We start from the raw sequence: 23,087 nt of genomic DNA on the forward strand, positions 1-23,087 counted from the left end.
CTAAATATAATGACATGTGTGATCATAAGTGAAAGAAGCAAAGACATAAACATAGGAACAGAAATTTGTGTGTAGGTATATACAGAAGTAGGAGATATGCAACACCAGAAGCTGGAGGAGGCAATGCAGGATACTCCACTAGGACCTTAGGAAGGAGTAGAATTTTGCCAACACTTTGATTTTTAGACTTATTGTATCCAGAATAATAGGAAAATAAATCTCTCCTGTTTTAAGCCATGTTTGTGCTAATATGTTACCACAACCTCAGAAACTAATATAGGGGCCTTCTGTGAAATGCACCACAGAATCTTTTTTTTACAAGATGTTGGAGAGATTAAGAACTGACTCATCTGACACCTCCTGGGGGTCCAGAGCATTACCTCCCTCAACTTTTGGGCAGGCCTGTGGACAGCCAAGCAGGCTGTGTATTACTGATGCCGGAGAAGAGCTTCAAGGCAGAAAAGAGACAAGGGTACATGATGTGGGAAGTCTGTTAGTGTCAGGCAACTATCAGCATCTTCATGAAAACACAAGTGATCCAAAGGACTCTGAGAGTGGCTATCAACAAGTTCTACTACACACAGTTGTTTCACAAGCTATTATTATTATTATTTTCATATAACCTATTCAAATTCATCAATATATTTAAATTTTTCAGTTATTTATATTCCTTCTTGCACTTCAGTGATTCTATTTGAGATCATTTGTTTCTAAGTACATAAAAGCCTTTCATGTATTTTAATATTGTTCAAAAGGCAATAAATTCTCTCAGTTTTTTTGATTGTATAAAGGTGTGTTTATTTCACTTTTCTAAAAGAACACCTTGGGTGGGTATTGAAGTCTAGATTGAGAGTTTTTTTCTTTTACCTCTTACAACAGCTTATTTCCTCTGGCTGTTATCTTTGTTTGTGATGTTAAATAACAGTCTTATCTTTGCCTTCTTTTAGGGAATTGCCTTTTCTCTGGATACCTTTAAGCTCTTTGTGCTTGACTTTTTGTAATTTATTAATGCTTCTTTATTTTTTGTTTTCTTTTTATTCTGTTTGAGTTCATAATGCTTCTTGAATCTGTAGCCTGATATTATTTTTATTAGAGGTTCTCAGCCAGTATTTCTTCAAGTATTGCTTATACTCCATTCTCTCTTCTCTGAATATGGAATTGCAATTATACATACATTAGACTTTGTATATTTTGTGGCTTTGGTTCTCTTTTCTATATTTTCCATTATTTTTCTATATGCTGGTATTTAGATATTTTCTACTCACTTATATTTCAGTTCCCAAATCCTGCACTTATTGCACTGTTTAAACCATTTACTACATTTTTTATTCCAATTAGTGTATTTTTCAGTACCAGAATGTGCATTAAATCTTTTTTGTTAAAATAATTCCAGTTTTCTGGTATAATTCAGATGATAAGAATTTTACCAGAGATTTATGAAACTATTATATTTCAGTCTATTTCTGCTATCTCAAATATCTAAATTGTGTATCAATTTGTTTCTGTTGTTAATTTTTCCTCTTTAATTTCATTCAGTTGGTTCTGACTTTGTTTGAAGTTCTAGATTATACTATCTTCCTCTAGAGAGGATTTGCTTTACTTCTATAAGCATTAGAATAAACACTGGTGTCCTTAATCCCGTCAAGGATTTTAGTCTGCCTAACAGCTGCTACAGACCTGCTTTTTTTCCTAGGTGTAGTCTTTTCTAGTGCTTGACTAGAATTCTGGGGGGTATTTACCTTCTTAATGGGCAGTGAATCTTCATTTTTCTTTCTTCTTCATCTGATTCGAGACAGTTGAAAACTATGCTGAAATTTATAAATGAATGTTTTCTGCTTATCTTTTCAGTTTTTCACTTGTTATAGTTTAGGAATTAATACCAAATGGGGAAAGGAACAGAGAATGTAGAGCTCACTCTAAGCTATTTCTTCTTTCTCTAGAATCTTGGCTTTTTAAAATCTTGTTGTATGAAGTTGTTATTACCTTACTCATAAAACAGTTACTTGCTTGATTGTGCTTATCATATTTTTATTTATTTGTTTTTAGTGGGATCACTGGTCTAAAATAAATACCTCTCTTTAGATCAGAAACCAGATTGTTGTTTTAAGATGAACATTCAAACTTATTGTAGGGTCATAGTGGATAATACCAGCAATGAATGTGGAGGTACTTTTTACTGAGAATCTCTGGAAGTTTTTTTTTTCTCATAATTATTAATAATCTAAGTGAATATGTGATACTTTTTATGAAGGTCAAAATAATGAGAAAAAAGCTTAAAGACTTTAATAGCTTACTAACATATAACCCACTCTTTTATTTGCCTCCCAAAAACTTACACTAAAGAAACCCAGATGATTATCTTTTTAAATTAATTAATTAATAACTTAACTTACTATTTGAATTAAAGCTAGAGTTTTTAAACAAATATTAATTTCTTGTCATCATGTGCTCTAGACTATTCTAAGCACTAAGAGCTGATAAATGGAGAAGGTGGAAGTGAGAAGAAAAAGAGACATAACTCTACCAGTGAGTTTATAATCAAGTTAGTCAGAAAAGACTAACAAGTATAAGAAACCAATGAACAAATAAATGTGAATTACATTACACTGATTATATGTATAAAAAGAATAATAATATAAACAGATTCACAGGATAAGAAACACTACCTAATGAAGTCTTAGAGCTTTTATTGTGATAAAGTCACATGGTGATTTGCAACTAAAATTTCTATAATCAGTTATTACCATATATTTTTCCTCAGGGGGAAAAATCCTCCTTTATTCAAAATTTTTATTCTTATGATGCTTCATAATCAGCATTATAAGTTCCAGAGTGAAAAACTGTATATAAATAAGTACTAAAAATACATTCTTTCTTTAAAAGGTTACTGTTCTCAAGAAAGAACAGATTGAGGGCACTTAATAATACAATTATTTATATTTTTATGCAAATGCAAAATAAAATGAGTCTTTGTTGCTGATAATTTATACAAGAAAATGAAAATTTCTGATGTTGTTTTGTTGTTTTGGCCAAGATATTAAAGGACTCAAATATCTTAAGTCAGTTTGAAGTTTACACAGTTTTATTTTCATATTTATTTATGATTACTCTTAAGCAAAGCATCCATAACAATACATCAATAAAATATTTTATTTATAAATAACAGTGATATCATAACAATTTAAATATAGATACTTTTAAAAAATGACAGGTATTTTTATGATAGAGCCATATTTTAAATATAAAATCTTAATTTATTCTGAAAATTAACTAAGTACAAAAGCATTGTATATGTCACTTACAAATGTCTGTACTGATACAGCATTATGCCAAATGCTATAGCAAAATAGAGTAAGATGGAATCTCTATTTATGTGAATAGATGTTATATTACAAAAACTACCACAGTGCTTTAAGAACCATAGTAAAATATATGGAGTCCTGTTTTAAAGTCTGGTTAACACAAGTGATAACTAGTTATAAGATATAATGGGAGAGAAAAAGCTTTGATAGCTGCAACAAAATAGCTGAAGTACTGAAGATAAGCCTAACATATAATGGGCAATATATCTATAAAAATAAAACTTTAAGATGTTAAAAAATACAAAAAAATTTATTTGAACAAATGGAAAGTTATACTATACATTTTTTTTTTTTACATTCAATACTATTTTGTATTGGTTTTAGGTATACAGCATTGTGGGTAGACAGTCATATACATTACAAAGTATTCCCCATGATATTTCTAGCACCATATATATGATAGTTATTACAATATTACTGACTATATTCCTTAGGCTGTACTTTACATCTCTGTGACCAATTTGTATTTCTTAATCCCTTCACCTTTTTACCCAGTCCCCCAAGTCCCTTCCCTTCTGGCAACCATCAGTCTGTTCTCCGTATTTAACAGTCTGTTCCTGTTTTGTTTGCACATTTATCTTGTTCTCTAGATTCTACAGATAATATGAAGCATAACAACATCTGCATGCAGGGTACCAGAAGGAGAAGAAAGCAAGGAATTGAAAATCTATGTGAAAAAATAACAATGGAAAACTCCCTTAACATGGTAATGGAAAAAGACACATAAGTCCAGCAAGTGCATAGATTCATAATAAGATGGGCCCAAAGAACCCCACACCAAGACATATCATAATTAAAATAGCAAAGGTTAAAGATAAAGAGAGAATCTTAAAAACTGCTCTATACTCTTGAATAGTAGTAACAAACAGTATAATGAGGTCAGATCTTTCAATATTAATCTTATCAACTGATTGACAAAACATTCATAGTAATTCTAGAAAAAAAGATAAATAAGCTGCCCTTGCAAATCATTAAAGCACATTATAAAGCTAACTATATGAAAAGTGATACATGCTACATGATTATAACTAGATAGAAAAGAATAAAAATTCATCTGAATTTATAAGATTTTTTAAAAATTTAATAAAAAGAGCACTTCAAGTTAGGTAATAAAATATAAATTACTAAATAATTTATTATTTGAGACAATGGGATAAACATTCAGAAAAAAATAATTAATTTTGGATTCCTACCTCACACACAATAAACTTCACATAGATTGAAGAAGCATAGGTAAAAAAATTAATAATAAAGTATTAGTGGAAAACACAAACATGTATATATTTTTTCTTATAATCTCAGAGTGGTGAAGGTCTTTTAAATATGGCACAAAATTTCTAAACCCTTATAATAATATGCCAATAACTTCAACTATATTAAAATATAATTTTTGCTTAAAGGAAAAACAGTCTAGACAAGTGACAAATGGGAAAAGTTTGTTACTCACATTACAAAGTACTCATTTTCTTGATGTGTTTACTTTTTTACCAATTAATAATAAAATATTCAAAAATAGTATAAAATTTGCAAAGCATATGAAAAGCAGATCACAGAGAATAAAATACAAACATTTGACTCCTAAGCATATGAAAAGACTTGACTTCATTTATAATAAAGAATTTATATAACTATTATACAATTGTAAGAATATATAGTTTTCACTTACATAGAGGCAAATATTAAACAATTTGATAACACTAGAGGCACTTACAAATTTCTTGCTTAAAGTATAAATTGGTACTACTGTATGAAGATACTTTATCATTAGTTAGAAATGTTCTTATGTTTTGCCCTTATCTATATTCTACTATTGTACATGTATTCTACATATGTATCCACATGTGTAAAATGACCTGTACTTAAGATTATTCACTGAATTACATTTTGATATTTTAAAATCTTTTGAAGAGATAAGTTTTCACCATTAAAAGAATGGTGAAAATTATGATGTCACATTTAAAAATAATGAGTGAGAATTGTATATATTTTGGGTTTTTTTAAGGGAGAGAAAGAGAGATAGTGAGACAGACTCCCATATGTGTCCCGACCAGGGTCCTCTGGGGCTGATGCTCAAATCAACTGAACTATCTGCAATGCCTGAGACTGATGCCAATGGAACCAATGGTTGCAAGAGAGGAAGAGAGAGAAGAGGGAGAGAGAAAAGAGAAGCAGATGGTAGCTTCTCATGTGTGCCCTGACCAGGGAACCAACCCATGACTTTTGCATACCGGGCTGATGCTCTACCCACTGAGCAAACTGGCCAGGGCCAGAATTATAAGTATCTTAAGAGAGCAAAGATGTCTAAGGTATACTTTTACAAACAAAATAAAATGAGTATTGCAGTTTTGACAAATTACTTAGTATGAACTGAATTGTGTCTCTTCCTCACCAAATCTATATGCTGATATATTAAACCACAGTACCTCAAAATGTCATATAGAGATAGGGCCTTTAAAGATGTGATTAAAATAAAATAAAGTCATAAGGAAGGCCCTAACCCAATATGACTGGTTTCTTATATAGAAGAAATTAGTACATAAACAATATAGACAAACTTAGAGGTGATCATATGAGGACACAAGAAAAAGGCAACCCAACCTGATCATCGAAAAGCCAAACAAAGAGGTCTTGAATAAAAACCAAACCTTCCAACACCCTGATCTTAGCCTTCCAGCTTCCAGAACTATTGTGTAAGCTGCCCAGTCTATGGTACTTAGTTATGGCAGCCTGAGCAGACTAAACACTACCATTTGTAAAAAAAAACTAATATATGTAGATATACATATGTATTTGCTTATATGTGAACAGAAAAATCTCATGAGGGATACATAAACTTGTTGTAGTGCTTTCTCTGGGAAAAATAATTGTGTTATCAATGAAAGGTGAGAGTTTTATGGAAAAAGCAGTGCCCTTGGACCAGAGAAGAGATGGAGTAGCAGTTCTTGTCTATTTACTAGTATGTTACCTGGAGGAAAATCACTTAGTCATATAGCATCTTGGCTAGACACCTGTAAAACAGGGTATAACATATATGCTAAATGACCTATTATCTACAAATAAACATATAATTAATGTTATACTATTTAAGAAGTTTTTATCTGCTCCAGAAAAAAGTGACCACTAAAGAAATGTTAATATATGAACATTCAGTATGTAACCAAAAGGTTAGTATTGTGTCTTAAAGTTCAAAAGAAGCTGAGAAGAGCAACATGTTTTAGGTCTGACCTGAGCAAGAAAAAAACTAGGAAGGAATTTTATTAATCATGGACAGATAGTATAAAGTTAGCAAATAGGTAAGAGAAAAGAAAGTTGGAATCTCCTATTTTATTTCTGTCCTCTCTGTCAAAGAGAATGATCTTCAGACTGGAAAGAGTGGAATGTATTTTGGGTATGGGGAATTGAAACTGAAAGATAAGTGAAGAGATTGTAACAGAACACCCAGGTACTCAAAATGAATCCAATTTTCTGGATCCAGATGAATTGTTTTAAGGCACTGAGAGACCTTGACTCAGAGAGCCCTTGGCTACCATCACTAATCATTAGGAGATAGCAGAGAAAAGTAAATGTTATCCTAGTTTCAAAGTTTCAGAAGATACCTTAACAAGCCATGGGTGTGTCACTTTGTTCCTTTTATATATATTTTGTTTCTCAGACTTGTTATGTTGTTATAGAATTAAGACAAAACTCTAGAACAGAAGGTTAATTATTTGAGATCTGAGTTAGTGGAAAGGAAATTGGTAGTCATGAGAAACAAGAGTGGGTACACACCAAGAGTAAATCATGGTGGACGCAGTGGAGAATTTATTTGTTGTTTTTCTTTGTTCTTGCAGATCACATTTTCCAACTATTTATTATGGCCCTAGTGATGTTGTGAGGTATTTGCTTACATATCCATTTTTCTAAATGGACTGTGAGCTTTTCATGTATGAATGATACTCTGTTTTAGAGTTTGAGTTTTTAACATTCTATTTTCTTTTGAAAATTTAGAATCAATATCAGCTATAGACAGAGTACATGTGGGTTTCATCAAGGCATATGATAAAATATCTATGAATGGATCTGTGGTCCCAATGGAAAAAAAAGTTCTACAGTTAGGATTTGTAAATTGCATTATCCAAGGGAAATAAATGAATGAATATTAACTAGAGTGAAAGCTCTGCTTATTAACTATAAATTTTTATATTAAACCCAGCTTTGTTTGAAATTATAGAAGTCATAAATACACTCAGAAAATTTATTGATCATATATATTTATTGAGCACTGTGCTAGTCCTAGACTTGTATTAGGGACAAAACAGTGGATGGTGGGTGGGGGAATGCCAGTTCTTGATACTGGCAAAATCTCAGTCTTCCAGAAGCAGGAGGTAAGTACATTTAACTAAAGTAGAAGACACGTCAGTGAAAGCTTCAAAATTTCCACATAGGATGGCTTAGTTTCAGCAATCTGGTTAAAGGTGCACTTACGAGATGGACTTTAACCTGTATTTTCATAGCGAAGATATTTTACTTCACTAAAAATTTATTTGGAGGATATTTGGAGTGGGGGATAGCCTGCAAAATTATGTGAATGTTGGTTGATGTGAAACTTCTAGACAGTTCTATGACAAAAAAAGTAGAGAGAACTAAAGGATTACATGGAGGTGGTATGTAACCTAGTCTACATTCATCAAGCATATGATCTAATGATTTGGTGGAAGTGATGTCCTCCCTGAGCCGTAAAAATAAGTAAAAGGAATAGTAGGGGGTGGCAACAAGTTTTGTAGGTGGAATAAATAATACCTGTCAAGTTCTAGGTGCAAGATCATGCCATTTTAGACTATCTAGACATGTAGTAAGGCTAGAATACAGACTGAAATTAGGGAGTATAGCATGATGAATATAGAGGATGGCCACAAGAACCTTGTTTGCAAATGTACAGATTGTGTTTATCCTTTGAATAATGGAAGTAAGTAAAGGTGAGTTTTTTTGTGACAGAGACAGAAGTACAGATAGAGACAGACAGACAGGAAGGGAGAGAGATGAGAAGCATCAATTCTTTGTTGCGGCACCAAAGAATTTGTTCATTGATTGCTTTCTCAAATGTTTCTTGATCGGGGGCTACAGCAGACAGAGGGATCCCAGCAACCTTGGGTTAAAGATGACCTCTGGGTCCTCTGAGTCCCAGTCTGATGCTCTATCCACTGTGTCACTGCCTGGTCAGGCTGAAAGTAAAGGTTTTCAGTGCTAGATTATAACATAATCAGTTTCAGTTTTCCAAAAGAAAATTGGAGAACAGATTGGAAGGACTGCATCTCAAAATGAAAGCTCACTTAACAAGCCATTGCAGGAAAAAGAGATGTTAGTGATTTTCCAAATGGGAATGGAGATGTGGGAACATCTTTGAATGATTCCCAAGGTAACATTGATAGAAATCTGAGATCTGTTGCATGGATTGCATAGGATGAAGTAAAAGGGAAGCAATCATATTAAATTTTGGTGTTTTAGCATGAACCCCTATATGAGTGGTGATGACATAAACTGAGCTAGGATTCAGGAGGGAAAAAAAGCATGGAGTTTGAAGGATAGATGAGAAATTTACCGTGATGAAGGATGAGCAGGAGAGAGACTCCAATGAAGATAAAAATATGGAAATCAACAGTATATGTATTATATGTGGATTATTATTATTATTTATTATTACCATTTTTATTATTATTATATTTTGTCATCTTGGCCTTTAAAAACCTGATGAATACCGTGGTACACAGTAATGTTTCTGACCCCCTAAGGCCTCTCTTTAGATTCTAGGTTAAGAACCTTTATTAGGGGAATGAAAAGAATCATGTGGGAATATGAGTAGATTGAGAATGAACATTCTAATCATGGAAGCAAGTAGAGTAATAAGAATGGGAAGAGAATAATGAACTTGCAAGATGACTAAGGAAGAGAAGTCAGTAAGTGAAGAAGAAAAATAAGAGCATGTGTCATGGAAACCAAGTGAAAATGTTTTAAGAAATTTGATAACTATAAAAAATGGATTTGCTAATACATTGAATGAATAAAAGTGGGCATACAAATATTTTAAGCAGCTAGAATGCTATACAAATCCAATAAATAGAAGTTAAATATTATTAAATGCAAAATCTTATACTTGGGTTCAAATAGTCAATTGGAAAATGATAGAAAAAATATTTTTTGTCTAACTGAAATATATTGAAGACTTTAGGGCCAATGGAACAACCTTTGTTTCCAATAATGTATAGAGAATGGGAAGAATAAGTAACAGTCTCCTTTTTAAGCCTGGGTAACTTTGAATAACTTAAGCTCTGTTTCTGTAGAGGAGATAGATGAAAAATATTGGTGTTGTAGAAAATGTAAATTAAGCCAAAGAGGGCAATTTATAAGAAGGGTGATTTGATTCAGTAATTTAGGCAAGAATTCTTAACAGTACTTGTCTAGACATGATAGCTCCTTAAATTGGTATCTTTCTCGCCAATGTGGAAAGAATCTCAGCAGAAATTAGATGTTGAAACATCTACAGAGACTAATCAGACAGCAATTAGAGATTGGGCCTGGATGACTTTTAATTTTTATTTTAATTTTACCATTTTATGATTTGAAGAATTTTACAGGAAATTTAAAATATAACCATTAGTAAATCAAGAGAAAACATTACACATTTTATCAGTCATTTCACTATTATATACAAGAGTAGGCAAAGGTAGGTTTACAGTTGGAGTAGATGAAACAGTTTATTCTTGTATTCTTTTTTAAATTATTATTTTCCATATGAAAAAGTATAAACCTATTTTTCCCACCTGTATATTATATTATCACAACGCATTTTACAGTTGTATACTCTGGATATAATCTTTCCTATCCTGTAGTTATTTTACAATCCCAACAAATTTTAAACAAGAAGTTATATAATGACAATTCAAGTGTTAAATAAAATGATTTTTTTTAAATTTAACTACTTAGCAGGCCCTGGCCAGTTGGCTCAGTGGTGGAGCGTCGGCCTGGCGTGTAGAAGTCCCGGGTTCGATTCCTGGCCAGGGCACACAGGAGAAGCGCCCATTTGCTTCTCCACCCCTCCCCCTCTCCTTCCTCTCTGTCTCTCTTTCCCCCTCCCGCAGCCAAGGCTCCATTGGAGCAAAGATGGCCCGGGCGCTGGGGATGGCCCCTTGGCCTCTGCCCCAGGCGCTAGAGTGGCTCTGGTCGCGGCAGAGCGACGCCCCAGAGGGGCAGAGCATCGCCCCCTGGTGGGCGTGCCGGGTGGATCCCAGTCGGGCGCATGCGGTAGTCTGTCTGACTGCCTCTCCCGGTTTCTAGCTTCAGAAAAATACAAAAAAAAAATAAATAAAATAACTACTTAGCTACTATAAAATAAAATAAAGGTACTTGCTAAAACAATTCTAATTCCATAATTATATGTCACATTTATCAAACTCTCAATATTTTAACTAGATCATTGCTCTGAAAATCTTAATGAAAAAGGGGGCACAACTATTTTAACTAATAAAGAAAAGTTTTTTTAAAGCTTAGGCAAACAATTGATCGAATATAGTAAAACCAAGAACTTTTTTCTGTGTTTCAGACACTTTTAAAAGTATCTTGAAAATGAAAAGAAGCAAACTTCTAATCAAAAGACAGAATTTGTACTAAGTGATCTGTATTCTATGTGTGATCTTATTCATACATGGTTATAGAAAACCTTTTATAGTCTTGTCTCTCTTCCCCAGTTGCTGGAGAAAAGAAGGCTATACCTGTATTAAAATCTGCCTTAGACCATCTAGCCACAAGATTTTATACCAGCCAGGTTTCTGGTGCCTTGTGACTTTGCCAAGAAACAAGGGGGAAAAAAAAAAGATTTCTAAGATGACTGTTTCAATGCAGCAAAGAGAAGGAAAGTCTGTATATTTTCTATGGCCCTGTGTAATTCAGATCCAGAATGACTCATTCCTCTTAAGCAAGGATAAGCTTTAAAAATTAGCCCATTTTCCTCTACTTCAGGCTTTAGTTTTCACATCAGCCAAACCAAGCAAAGAGTTCACTTTGAAAGAAATCCTACAGCAGAATGCAAAGCCTGGCCACAAAAGACTCATTTGTGAAGAGATTATCACTACGGCAGCTTGTGGTTAAATACTTTATGATTTGGACAAAATAGATTCAGAGGAGTTATACTTCTTTTAAACTCATTTTTTAACTTTGACCATATGGAAATTGGTATCCAAACTCATACAAAAAAAGTGCATACAGAATATCTTCAAATAAACCCTTTGATATGTAAGCAAGGAATTAAATATAAATATATTACCATAATTTAATATTATTATCACCAAAAAAAACATTACTGATGTTTTATATATACAAAAGCATTGTGCTACACCAAACGTGCAGGCCATGGTCTATAATACCATCCCCACTGAAAGGCACTAGAGCTCCACAGAGCAATCCCAGGGCCAGGGTATAAATCATCTTTTGATGTCAGAAAATAGAGAAGTACTTAAAAAAGAATAGGGGCATATGACAAAGCTATTGGAACCAGATTGAAGTGGTTCCCACTGCCCAAATCCAGGATAATTTGAGCACCAAAATAAGAAATAATAGCAAAAAAATTGTAATTGGAAGAAAAAAATAATCAGTTTATACCAATTATAGATTATTGAGAGATATATGATGGATCAATAAATAAATTGATTGACAGATGATAGGAAAGACAGCCACATGTTAAATGTGAAGATAGTGGTTGAGTTAGAAAATGATAATTTTGTATCCATCATAGTAAAGATTGGATCAAGTGAGAATCACCAATGAATAATTAATTAAGGGAAAAATTTGTAGTTGGAAAAAAATATTTACATGGCTATAAAGAATACCCCTATTAATTGCTGACTGATAAAAATACAACACAGAAATTGGACAACACATTTTCTGGGTGATCAAAATTAATGTCAACATAGGGCACATGAACATAATGGGCCTCCAGATGTGATACCCTGAGATAGAAACAGCATTACTTATGCAAAATTCCAGCCATGATTATGATAGAACTTCAGACAAAATCAAAATGAGGATAGTCTATTTAAAAGAAAAGACAGTTTGTTCTTCAAAAATGTTAATGTCATAAAAGACAAAGACAGTAGAAATGTTTAAGATTAAAGGAAACTCTAGAAACATAACTAAATGTAATACCTGATCCTAAATTGGATTCTGTAAGAAGGGAAAAATATATCATTAAGTACATTATTGGGTCAGTTAAAAAAACTGGAATACAAACAATAGATTATACAAAAGTTTCATCAAATTGATAACTGCTCTGGTTATGTAACAGAATATCTCTACATTTTAGAAAATATCCATTGAAATCTTTATGAGTGAAAGGTCCTGATGTGTGCAAGTTGTTTTCAGAAAATTCAGAAAACAAAGCACACATAACACAAACACACACACATATTGAAGCAAATGGAGTAAATTGTTAATATTTTGGGTAAGTTTAATTTGTGTAAAATATAAGATTTCTTTATAATGTTAATAATTTTGTGTTTTTGTACTACTATGATTTTTTGCAAATTTTCTGCAAGTGTAAAATTATTTATAAATAAAAATACTTTTGAAAAGTTTATTCTCCATTTTTATTTGTAAAGATGTTTAATGAATCATCCTGGAGTCCAAATTCTAATTGGAGTGGGAATTCAACATAAATGTATGAAAAACTAATATTAAGGATTATAGGTGACAAAATAATTTCAATATAAAACTTTACTATTTGCCTTTGTGAATGTAGACTGTTTTTGATTGTAGCATAAACCAGTGTCTTTACATTAAATGCTTTAAAAAATTAAAATCAGAGAAAAGCTTCACCTCAATGAGCATTTCAGGTGTTCATAATGTAATGTTTTGTCTTTAACAATTTATCTGGGAGCATAAATATGGAAAATTCCAAAACCATTTACCACAAAAGCAAAATGTGAAGGATGGACAATGGAAGACAGTAGAAATGAGCCCGTATATTGATTAAGCTTCAAGGACCAAGTTGCAAGGGCCAACTTTAACTCAGTTACTCAGTAGCAAGACTTTATTTCTGAAGAATTACATGGTATCATGGTGGTAGTCCACATGACATATGTAAGAAAACAATAATAAATTCAGAGGTTATAAGAGGAGTGTGCTGAAAACACACACACTGACACAGAATGGTGTGTCATCAGCTACTATAGAGGAGTAACCTGAAATCAGTAAACAATCCTAAAATCTGAGATCTCAGACCTGGAAGACTCATAATGTTTAAGAACTAATATAGTATTACAGGAAATATCCAAGTTATCATCAGCTTATTTGCAGTTGGGAAAAGGCTTAGGTCAGGCAGAGTGGCACTGTGATCACACCCAGATGACAGAGTTGGAGGTGATGAAAAGCAGCGATTTGTCCCTCAAGGCTCCCTCTCACCTGTGCCCCGTCCTGAGACGTGTATCCCTCTCCACAGACAGTTGTTGGTTCTCTGCAAGCCCGTGTACATTCCTCAAGTAGGCCTGCAACTGGACATTTATTTGTCCTCCATTTTCATTCTCCCTTCCATACAACACCGTAATTTTCTTTTAAGCAATTCCTTCTCCATTGTGTCATGTAATCTGGCTGGAATGGTCAATCCATTCCAGTAGGGAAATTGCAAGGTCGAGACCTATCTCTGAAAGATTCTTCCCTCTCACCATACCATTCAATCAGCTGCAAGTTGTGCCCTAATCTAGGCAGACTAAGTGCTTTTACTGTAGACTTTGAAACTTAAGTAAATTATGCAAGCCTGTAATAAAATAAAAATAAAGCAGGTTGGATTTAACCATTCACCTGCTCATACCAGCCCATTTTCTGCGTTTGTGTTACTCCAGCTGCTGGCCGCTCAGAGCAGCTTTGACACACTGCTAGTGTACACCCTATACCGCAGCTTTCCATCAAGACCTGAGTACACGGCTTCTGGTTCAAGTTCATCAGAATCGTTTTTTGTTGTTCTGCAATTAAAGAAAACTGTATCACAGAGTTAATCACACATATATATAATACAAACACACAAACATAAATGGGACAGATCTGAAAGGCTGCTAGACTTCACTTTCCTCAAAAGCCTTTTTTCTGTTTTCTTCAAGACGTTTAGTTGGCAGAAAGGCTGAAATATGTAGAAAAAACTATGATCAGTATTTCTTACTCCAGGTTATGCTAGTTTCCTCCCGGGAGGATTGAAATGAATGAATGTGTGAGTGGGTGAATGAATGAATAGGAGGAGAAGCAACCTTCACCTATCCTAGGTTTTCAACTGAAAAAATTTTTTTTTGCCAGAAGACAGATTAGCAAGAAAAAAATACCCTGTTTATGAATGCCTGCAGTGCACATCATGCTAAAGAAACCTAAAATGAAAAGTAGTTTAAAATGTCATCTTAAAATTCCAGCATATATAGCATCTTCAAGGAAGAACAAAAAAATTTGGACAGAAATAACAGGACAAAGAAAGGCAGTGGTAAGATTCCAAGGGTGAAAAACTGTGAAAAGGTGAAAATACGAGAGGGAACTAATGAATTATCTTTGTTTGCAAATTCTTCTGGTATCTTCAGGGCTGATTAAAAGTCTCCCTCCAGAAAAGGAGAATTTGTATCTTATCTATAGGCAGAAAAGAGGAGCTATTTCTGGGTTTGCTGCTTCTTTATTACTTTCAGCTCAAAAAAATTTTTTGAAGTCATAGAGGCAATTTTTAGGTAACACCTTCTGGTATCCTATATGCATATACAAATACAGGGGTATGAAAAGGTAGGTTTACAGTTGTGAGTATGCAAAACATAATTTATTCTTGTATTATTATTTATTACTAATGTGTATCACAACTGTAAACCTACCTTTGCCCACTCTTGTTATACATACAGAGACAGACACATTATATATATATACATATACATATATATATTACTGAGCCTTACCTGCAATAATATATATAATATATATTATACAGTCATAACATTTACATAAAAACAAAAATTAACTAACAATATAGAAACCAACTAATAGATACAAAGAAAAAATTGATGGTTGTCAAAGAGAAGGGAGATTGGGATAAGTGAAAAAGATGAAGGAGATTAGGAAGTACAAAATGCCCATTATAAAAATATTTACAGGAATCAGTGGTGAGATTCAACTGGTTTGTACCAGTTTGGCAGAACCAATACCTAATTTTTTGTTGAGTATGGCGAACCAGTTTTTAAAATGGCACCTGTAATCAGGGTTCTCTCTAAGGTGGGCACCTGGACAGCTGCCCAATGTGGAAATCGCAAATTTACATTCTTTACTCTTTTTTAACGTTCATCTGTACAACAGTATATTCTAAGTGCTGGTAGTAATGTTCATTCCCCCTACAGACGAAAGATATTGCAAGTGAGAATAGCAACCAAGAAACAATATAGAAATATCTTAAATAACAGTTTTATTGTTTTTTGTCAAGTATTATTTAATATTTTTTCATTAATATTTTAGAACACTTTCTTATAACAATCTAGTTTTGCATACCTCTTTTATTGTTCTTATTTAAGTACTAAATGCATGAAATAATAAACTATCTTTTGGTATATCATTTTTTATACTTAAAACCATCATTAGAACAGAGAACCAGTTGTTAAATTATTTGAATCCCACCACAGACAGAGATGTAAAGTACATTTTAAGGAATATAGTCAATATATTATAATAAGTCTTTATGGTGTCAGTCTTTATGGATACTAGACGTATTGGGGTGATCTCTTTTAAGGTATATAACTGTCAAATCACTATGTTGTGCACCTAAAACTAATATAATGTTGTATGTCAAATGTAATTGAAAAATAAATTAAAAAACATTTGAGTATTATATATAATAATGAATATAATTTTAAATAAAACTCTATAAAAATGTATTGTACTGCCTGTTTTGAAGACAAGGGCTCTGGGGCCCTGAGAAAGTAGAAGCATTTTCCAAAGTCCCACAGCTGTAAATGCGAGAGCTGGGCTGGAGGCAGGCTGTCTGGTTCCAGAGCTAAGCTCCAATTTCTGATCTGTCCTGTCATTTGGCTTTTCAAAGACAGTTAGACTCTTATTTGAACATTTAAAGCCAAAAATGCTATACACACCAATGATATATATATGACTCTAGTGAAAAACAACAACATGAAGTAGAAAGAAAACCCCAGTGAAACAATGCTGGGAAAAGAAAAGAAGTATGTAAAATTTCTCTGCGTGAGTTTTTTACCACCTGGCTCTGAATTTCCTCTTCACTAGTACTGAGTCACCATTCAGGTGACTTCCACATCCAGGACAACCCACCTAAACATTCCTTAATGTTTCCACACCTAATCATAATTCCACAGTCCAACTCTATTATCACCCTCAAATTAACTTTAACTCCTGTGCCACTGTCTCCTTCCAAAATGTCAAGCTCTAAGCACAAAGTCAATCATGTATGGGCAGTAGTAGCAGCTACAAGTAGATGTTATTGTTATTATTTTGAAATATTATTATTAAGGTAAAGAATAATATTCAAATTGGAGAGTCAATTCATTAGAAAACAGTAACATGACTGCAGAGAAGAACTGAGGACTCACTTGTGCTCTGTGGTCATAAATTAAAAAGAAATCAGCTAGCATAGTTGTATATTGGTCTTGATTTCATCTAAAGTAAGCAGTCCATTTACATACATGACCCTTTTTAATCTACCAAAGGACATTGCTCCTGTTGTTATCCCTTCTCTCTCATTCATCAATAAGTTTATCCTTTCTACCGCCACCTAACCATCTCAACCCCACATCTGCAATCTACTTTTATTCACCGTTGCCTGTGTGATGTGCCTTTGGATATAATCATTCTCAGCTGTACAAATGTACTATCCTCAACCTTAAAAAACAAAAACAAAACTAGAACTAACATCCACCATTCAACTATAGCTCTCTTTCTCTGCTTCCCATCTGAGAAAACTCCTTAAAAGATTGGTCTACATTTGCTGTGTTTATACCTTTCTTTACATTTTTTTCTATAACCACTCTACTTCTATATTTTCTTCCCTCCACTCTACAGGAACTATTGTCAAGGTTACTAACAACCATAGAATTTACAAATCCAGTGCCCAGTTCTTATTTCTCTTGATATATCAACATATATCAACAGCCTTTGCCAGATGATTGCTACCTTCTTCTTGCCATATTTTCTTCACTTAGCTTCTAGAACACTATATTCTAGTGAAGTTTCTCTTACTTCAATGTCTTACTCTTTTTTTAAAAAAAGAGTAAAAACTATTTTTTAAAAGTAGTGTAAAAAAACTATTTATTTATTAACTTTAGAGAGAGGGAGAGAGGAAGAAAGAGATAAGGACATTGATTTGTTGTTCCCCTTATTTATCCATTTACTGGTTGGTTCTTGTATGTGCCCTGATCAGGGATTGAACCCACAATCTTGGTGTATTGAGCCAGTGCTCTGACCAACTGAGCTACCTGACGAGAGCTAATGGCCTCTTCTTCTTTAGTCTATTTTTCTGCTTTTATTCCTTTTGGGCAAATGAGTTTGTAAAATTTGTTTTATTTGAGTTTGCTCACTTTTATTGTTAAAAATGGTGCTGGGCAGTGCTGAGCTGTGCCAGGTATGTGATCTGTGAAATTGCTAATTACCTTCCTGCTTGGGAAGGGCCATTGTTATGCTAATGTGTGCTGGAGGATAGGTTTTTGTGCCAAAAAATTTTAAAAAGAAGGAGGAGAGAGAGGAGAGCCATTTTTGGAGAGTGAGAGCAGAGGGCAGAGTGCTGAAGGAGAAAGAAGCGAGATTTCAGGGAAAGAAAGAGAAGCCAGTTTTGCAGAGGAAAAGCCATGTTGTCCAGTGGGGAACCAGAGGTAAGGGGCAAGGGACTTTTGTGAGCTCTGCTGAGACAGGAGGGGGCCTTTGATTCTAGGAAAAACCAAAGAAGATTCTCCTGGTTATGGAACCAGAGAATGTGTGAGTGGCTTTGGGAGCCCTGTGTGTTTGTTTTCTCTCACCAGCCAGTGTGAGTCTTAAGTAAAGGAATGAATGGCCCACCAGTTTTTGGCTCCACTGTTTCTTTACCATCTCTCTGAATCTAATGGGAACCTGCATGTGTATGGCCACGACGGCTGCGACTAATGACCGTACAATTCCTCTTTATGACTTCTAAATGTGGATGTGCCTAGTGCTCAGTTTTAGATACTTTCTCTATATATGGTCTATACAGAATAAGGCAAAAGTAGGTTTATAATTCTAAGTACATGAAATATAGAGTTTATTCTTATATTATTACTTATTAATTATTGTATTATTTTCCATAGGAGCATCTGTACACTTACTTTTGTCCCACCTTGTATGCTGATGACTTCATAATTATGTATTCAACCAAGACTTTCCCCCTGAAATCTATAACCATATTTGACACCACCTTTATTTGTAATTTGCCACAGAAATTTCAAGGGGTCAGAAATATTTTGATCTTAACCAATATGACCCCAATAAATTCAATTAAAATAAATAAATAAGAAAGAATTTTTTTTTTTACCTAAATCCTCCAAAAATTACTTTCCCCCAATATCTTCTTTGTCAGCTAATGGTACCCTCATTCATGCAGCTGCATAGGATAAAATTCTAAAAACCTGAGTGCTGTCTTTCCTGGCTCCCATCATCCAATTTGGCCACTTGAAAATATTTTTACAATTACCACCATAATCAAAGCTACTGTTGTCTTGTGGATGGTAGCCTAAGTTAGGATGGATAGATACAGTTATTTTGATTAATGATATCATCACCAAAAACACTTTTAATGTCTCCTAAATCCAATACATTAAATTTTTAAATAACAGAAATATAGTAGGGTAGTAAATATTTTCTCATTTTGTAGCAAGTGGTAGGAATTTTATGTTATGAATATTATTCTTTACCTTAATAATAATATTTCAAAATAATAACAATAACATCTACTTGTAGCTGCTACTACTGCCCATACATGATTGACTTTGTGCTTAGAGCTTGACATAAATCATTATATTTATTCCATACAACTATCTTTTAAGGTAGGGATTTTTATCCCTAATTTAAAGCTAGTGAATAGAGGCTCATGAAGAATGTGTAAATGTGATAAAAGATTCCATAGCTATTAAACTATGTAACACGCCAGGCCCATGCTTATTACCACACCATTAAATCTCTTTCATCTCATACTTTCACTTTTCAACATAAAAAAGTTCCATTGCAATAGAAGAGACAATCAGAAATGCAGCCTAACTTATACAACATTTGAGTGAATGACATAGCCTGACTCAGTGGCTAAATCTCCGGTCAGTGAAAAGATTTGTGAGGAGATTAGAGTGCAGCTATGAAAGGAAAAGAGATTGGCAAAGAACTACACCCAAATGTAGGACTGAAAAAGTATATTTGTGATACATTGAGTAGACCCATTGCATCTGCCTCTCGTGCAACAACAAAATTAAGACCAGGAAAGGAGATGAGGCAAAATCTTGACAAGCCCAAGAGTTTACACATTATTCTGTGAACAATATATTAACCATTTTTTGCCTGTAACAAACAACCTTTAAATCTTGGCTTACAAAAGGAAACATTGACTTTCATGCTCACAAGGCTGCAGGTAGCCCATGTTTCCACTGACCTTGACTGGTCTTGACTGAGTCAGGCTGGACTCCGGGCTTCCAGCTCAGTTTCAGGTGTGCTCCACCTGTCACCATTCCAGGACTCAACGTGAAGGTGCAGTAGTAACAGGTCTCAAGGGGAGTCATGTGAAGCCTTTGACTGAGGTTTTGGTTCAAACTGACTAGAATACTTTCACTCTGCCACATTCCATTGCTAATTGAGCCACATGGCCAAGCCCATAGTGAGAAGCAGTGCAGTTCCAGAGCAAACAGACAGGAAAGAAAGAGAGAAGGGGGGTTGTAATGGGTGCTGATTGAACCAAACAGAGTATTTGCCACATTCAATAGTAACCAATATAATTTATTGCAAGAATTTAAGGGTTTCAATTTATTTCAACCAAACTATTTTTAATCCTTTGACTGACAAATAAAGTAAATGGTTGGGCTTGTAAAAAATTCCAAAAATTGAAAATCAAATACAGTATTTAATATGTAAAATGAAAAACATGTCATCTCCAGAGATAGCAGTGTATACAAGGAAAGCAATTTTCAAAGACAGTGAAAGAAAACTGCCTGTAAGGCTACTGATCACCAGGAGCAAGGCAGAGAGCCTGGAGGAGGATGGGACAGCAGCAAGAGCTGTAGTTTTATTTTTAGTGTATCTTTTCTACAGAAGGAAATAAGGACATTTTTTATAACAAAGGCCATTTTATAAGAGATTGGATTGTGTCCCTTCTAAAGTTATAGAATCACTTGAGAAAAATAAAGTGTTGGAAGTCACCAAGAAAGTATAACACACAGTGAAGATTTCTGAAATAAAATGGGAAAAAAGTAAAGATACATATATTAAACTTTCTTTGAAGAATTCTCCCAAGAAAAGCAATTTAAGCTGCCACACAGATAACATTAGTGCTTATGTATGCTGACCCTAGAATATCACAAAATGTTATCTCAAAAATTCATCACTAACATACAAATATATATATTTCTAAAATATATCAGAATATATTTAGAATACATTTATGTACATCTTAAATCAGCGGAACATTTTTTTTGTCTGCATGCTATATAAAAATATAACTATTTGTTGTAATTAACATTTGTTATTTTTAAATAGGTAATTAATTTTAATAACTTCCAAAGTATTTTTGCTAGTAAATATTTTATAAATTTTTATATACAGATAACTGTATTATATTTTTAACTGATAGAAGAAAAAAATAATTTACCTGTGCATCAAAAACATGAAATAAAAAGAAGTAAATCTCCTTCCTATTTCTAGTATTTTCTTCATTACCCTAAGATTATGATCCAAGTTAACTCTATTGGAAATATGTGAAAAATACCTTCACAGCAAACAGTTTAATTACTATTAAGTAGATAAATTTTACTCTAATTAAAAGGTACAGAATAAACATGGCTACTTTCACGATGAATGTGAGACTAACTAGATGGGATTCCTGGTTAAGTAAAGATAGAAATATGCAATTGAAGAGCTGTTTGAAAGAACTTACAAAGGTGTAAGACCAGGAGCTGCTGCCATTCCGTCATGCATATGCAGGTTTCCACTGAATTTGGGAACACTAGAGTCAAAAAATGGTAGGCCATTCCTTTATTCAAGTCTCGCACTGGCGGACGAGCAAACACACAGGGCTCCCAAAGCCACTGATGCATTCTCCGGTTCCACAAAAAGGAGAATCTTCACTGGTTTCTCCTAGAATCAAAGGCCCCACCAGTCTTAGCAGAGCTCGCAAAGCCCTTCAGCTCTGGTTTCCCCTCTGCTCACCTTCTCTTTCCCTGCCAACATAGATTCTTTCTTCAGCACTCTGCATTCTCTCCTCTCTCACTCTGCAAACATGGCTTTTTTCTCTTTCCCTGCCAACATGGCTTCTTTCTCTTTCTGCACAAACTGGCTTCTTCTTCAGCTCTTTTTCTTTGAAACAGGCTGGGGGCAATCAAAATCCCGTCCCCAGCAAATATTAGCAAAACAATGGCCCTTTCCAAGCAGAAAGGTAATTTGCAATTTCACAGACCACATATACCTGGTACTGACTAGCCCCTAATGCAAACTATAAGCGAGAAAACATAAAATCATATTTTACAAACTTATTTGACCAACAGGAGTCACTTTTGTTTTTAAAACACTGAAATCTGAAAACACATCCAATTTTATCATCTTTATCCAAGCACTTGAATTTCTACCATATGACAAATGATAGTGTTTCCATCACTGATAGAAGTGATGGTAAGTCCATTTGGGACTTAGAATTTTTTCCCAAACTCTCATTTATCCTGTTTGCTGTTTCTTGGTAATTGGGGATTAATTAAATTTATTTTCAAGTTTTAGCAGCTTAGAAGTGTGTGCAGATGGCAAAATTAAGGGTAGCTTCATCAATGGGGAGTAGTGAATGGAACTTTGACTCAGGACACTGAGGTCTCCCTTTTGAAACCCTGAGATTGCTGGCTTCAGTGTGGGGTAACTGGCCTGAGCGTGAGATCCTCGAAATGATCCCAAGGTCACTGGCTTCAACGCTAAGGTCTCTGGCTTAAAGCCCAAGGTCAGTGGCTTGAGCCCAAGATTGATTGCTTGAGCAAGAGGTCACTAGCTTGGCTTGAGTCTGCTGGTCAAGGCATATATGAGAAGCAATCAATGAACAACTGAAGTGCTTCACATCTCTCTCCACCCTCTCCTTTCCTCTCTCTCTCTCTCTATCTCTCCAATTAAAAAAATAATAAAAAATTAAAATAAAAACAAAATTGTAAGCAATTCTAATTCCACAGCTGTAGACACATGATAGGATATGCTTTTAGCAATTAATAAAATATTATTATTACTTTTTAATTTTTATGTCATATAAATCTATTTCATTTATTTAGGCATGAATAATTCCAACAACATCAAATATACAGCAAATGTATAAAATATTAAAAGTACTGGTCTCATGATTTTTTTCTTTGATTTGTAAAGTTTAGGTTTGATTGATTTAAACCAAGCTGTCAGCATTTCTGGGACAAAGTGTTAGTGATCATATCATTGTAATAATACTTTTATTAATGATTAAGAACTATAAAGTCTTAAGTGACCAGAGTAGCTTTCTTT

The sequence above is a fragment of the Saccopteryx leptura genome, chromosome 3 (assembly GCF_036850995.1).
Source record: "Saccopteryx leptura isolate mSacLep1 chromosome 3, mSacLep1_pri_phased_curated, whole genome shotgun sequence".
Lineage (NCBI taxonomy): Eukaryota > Metazoa > Chordata > Mammalia > Chiroptera > Emballonuridae > Saccopteryx > Saccopteryx leptura.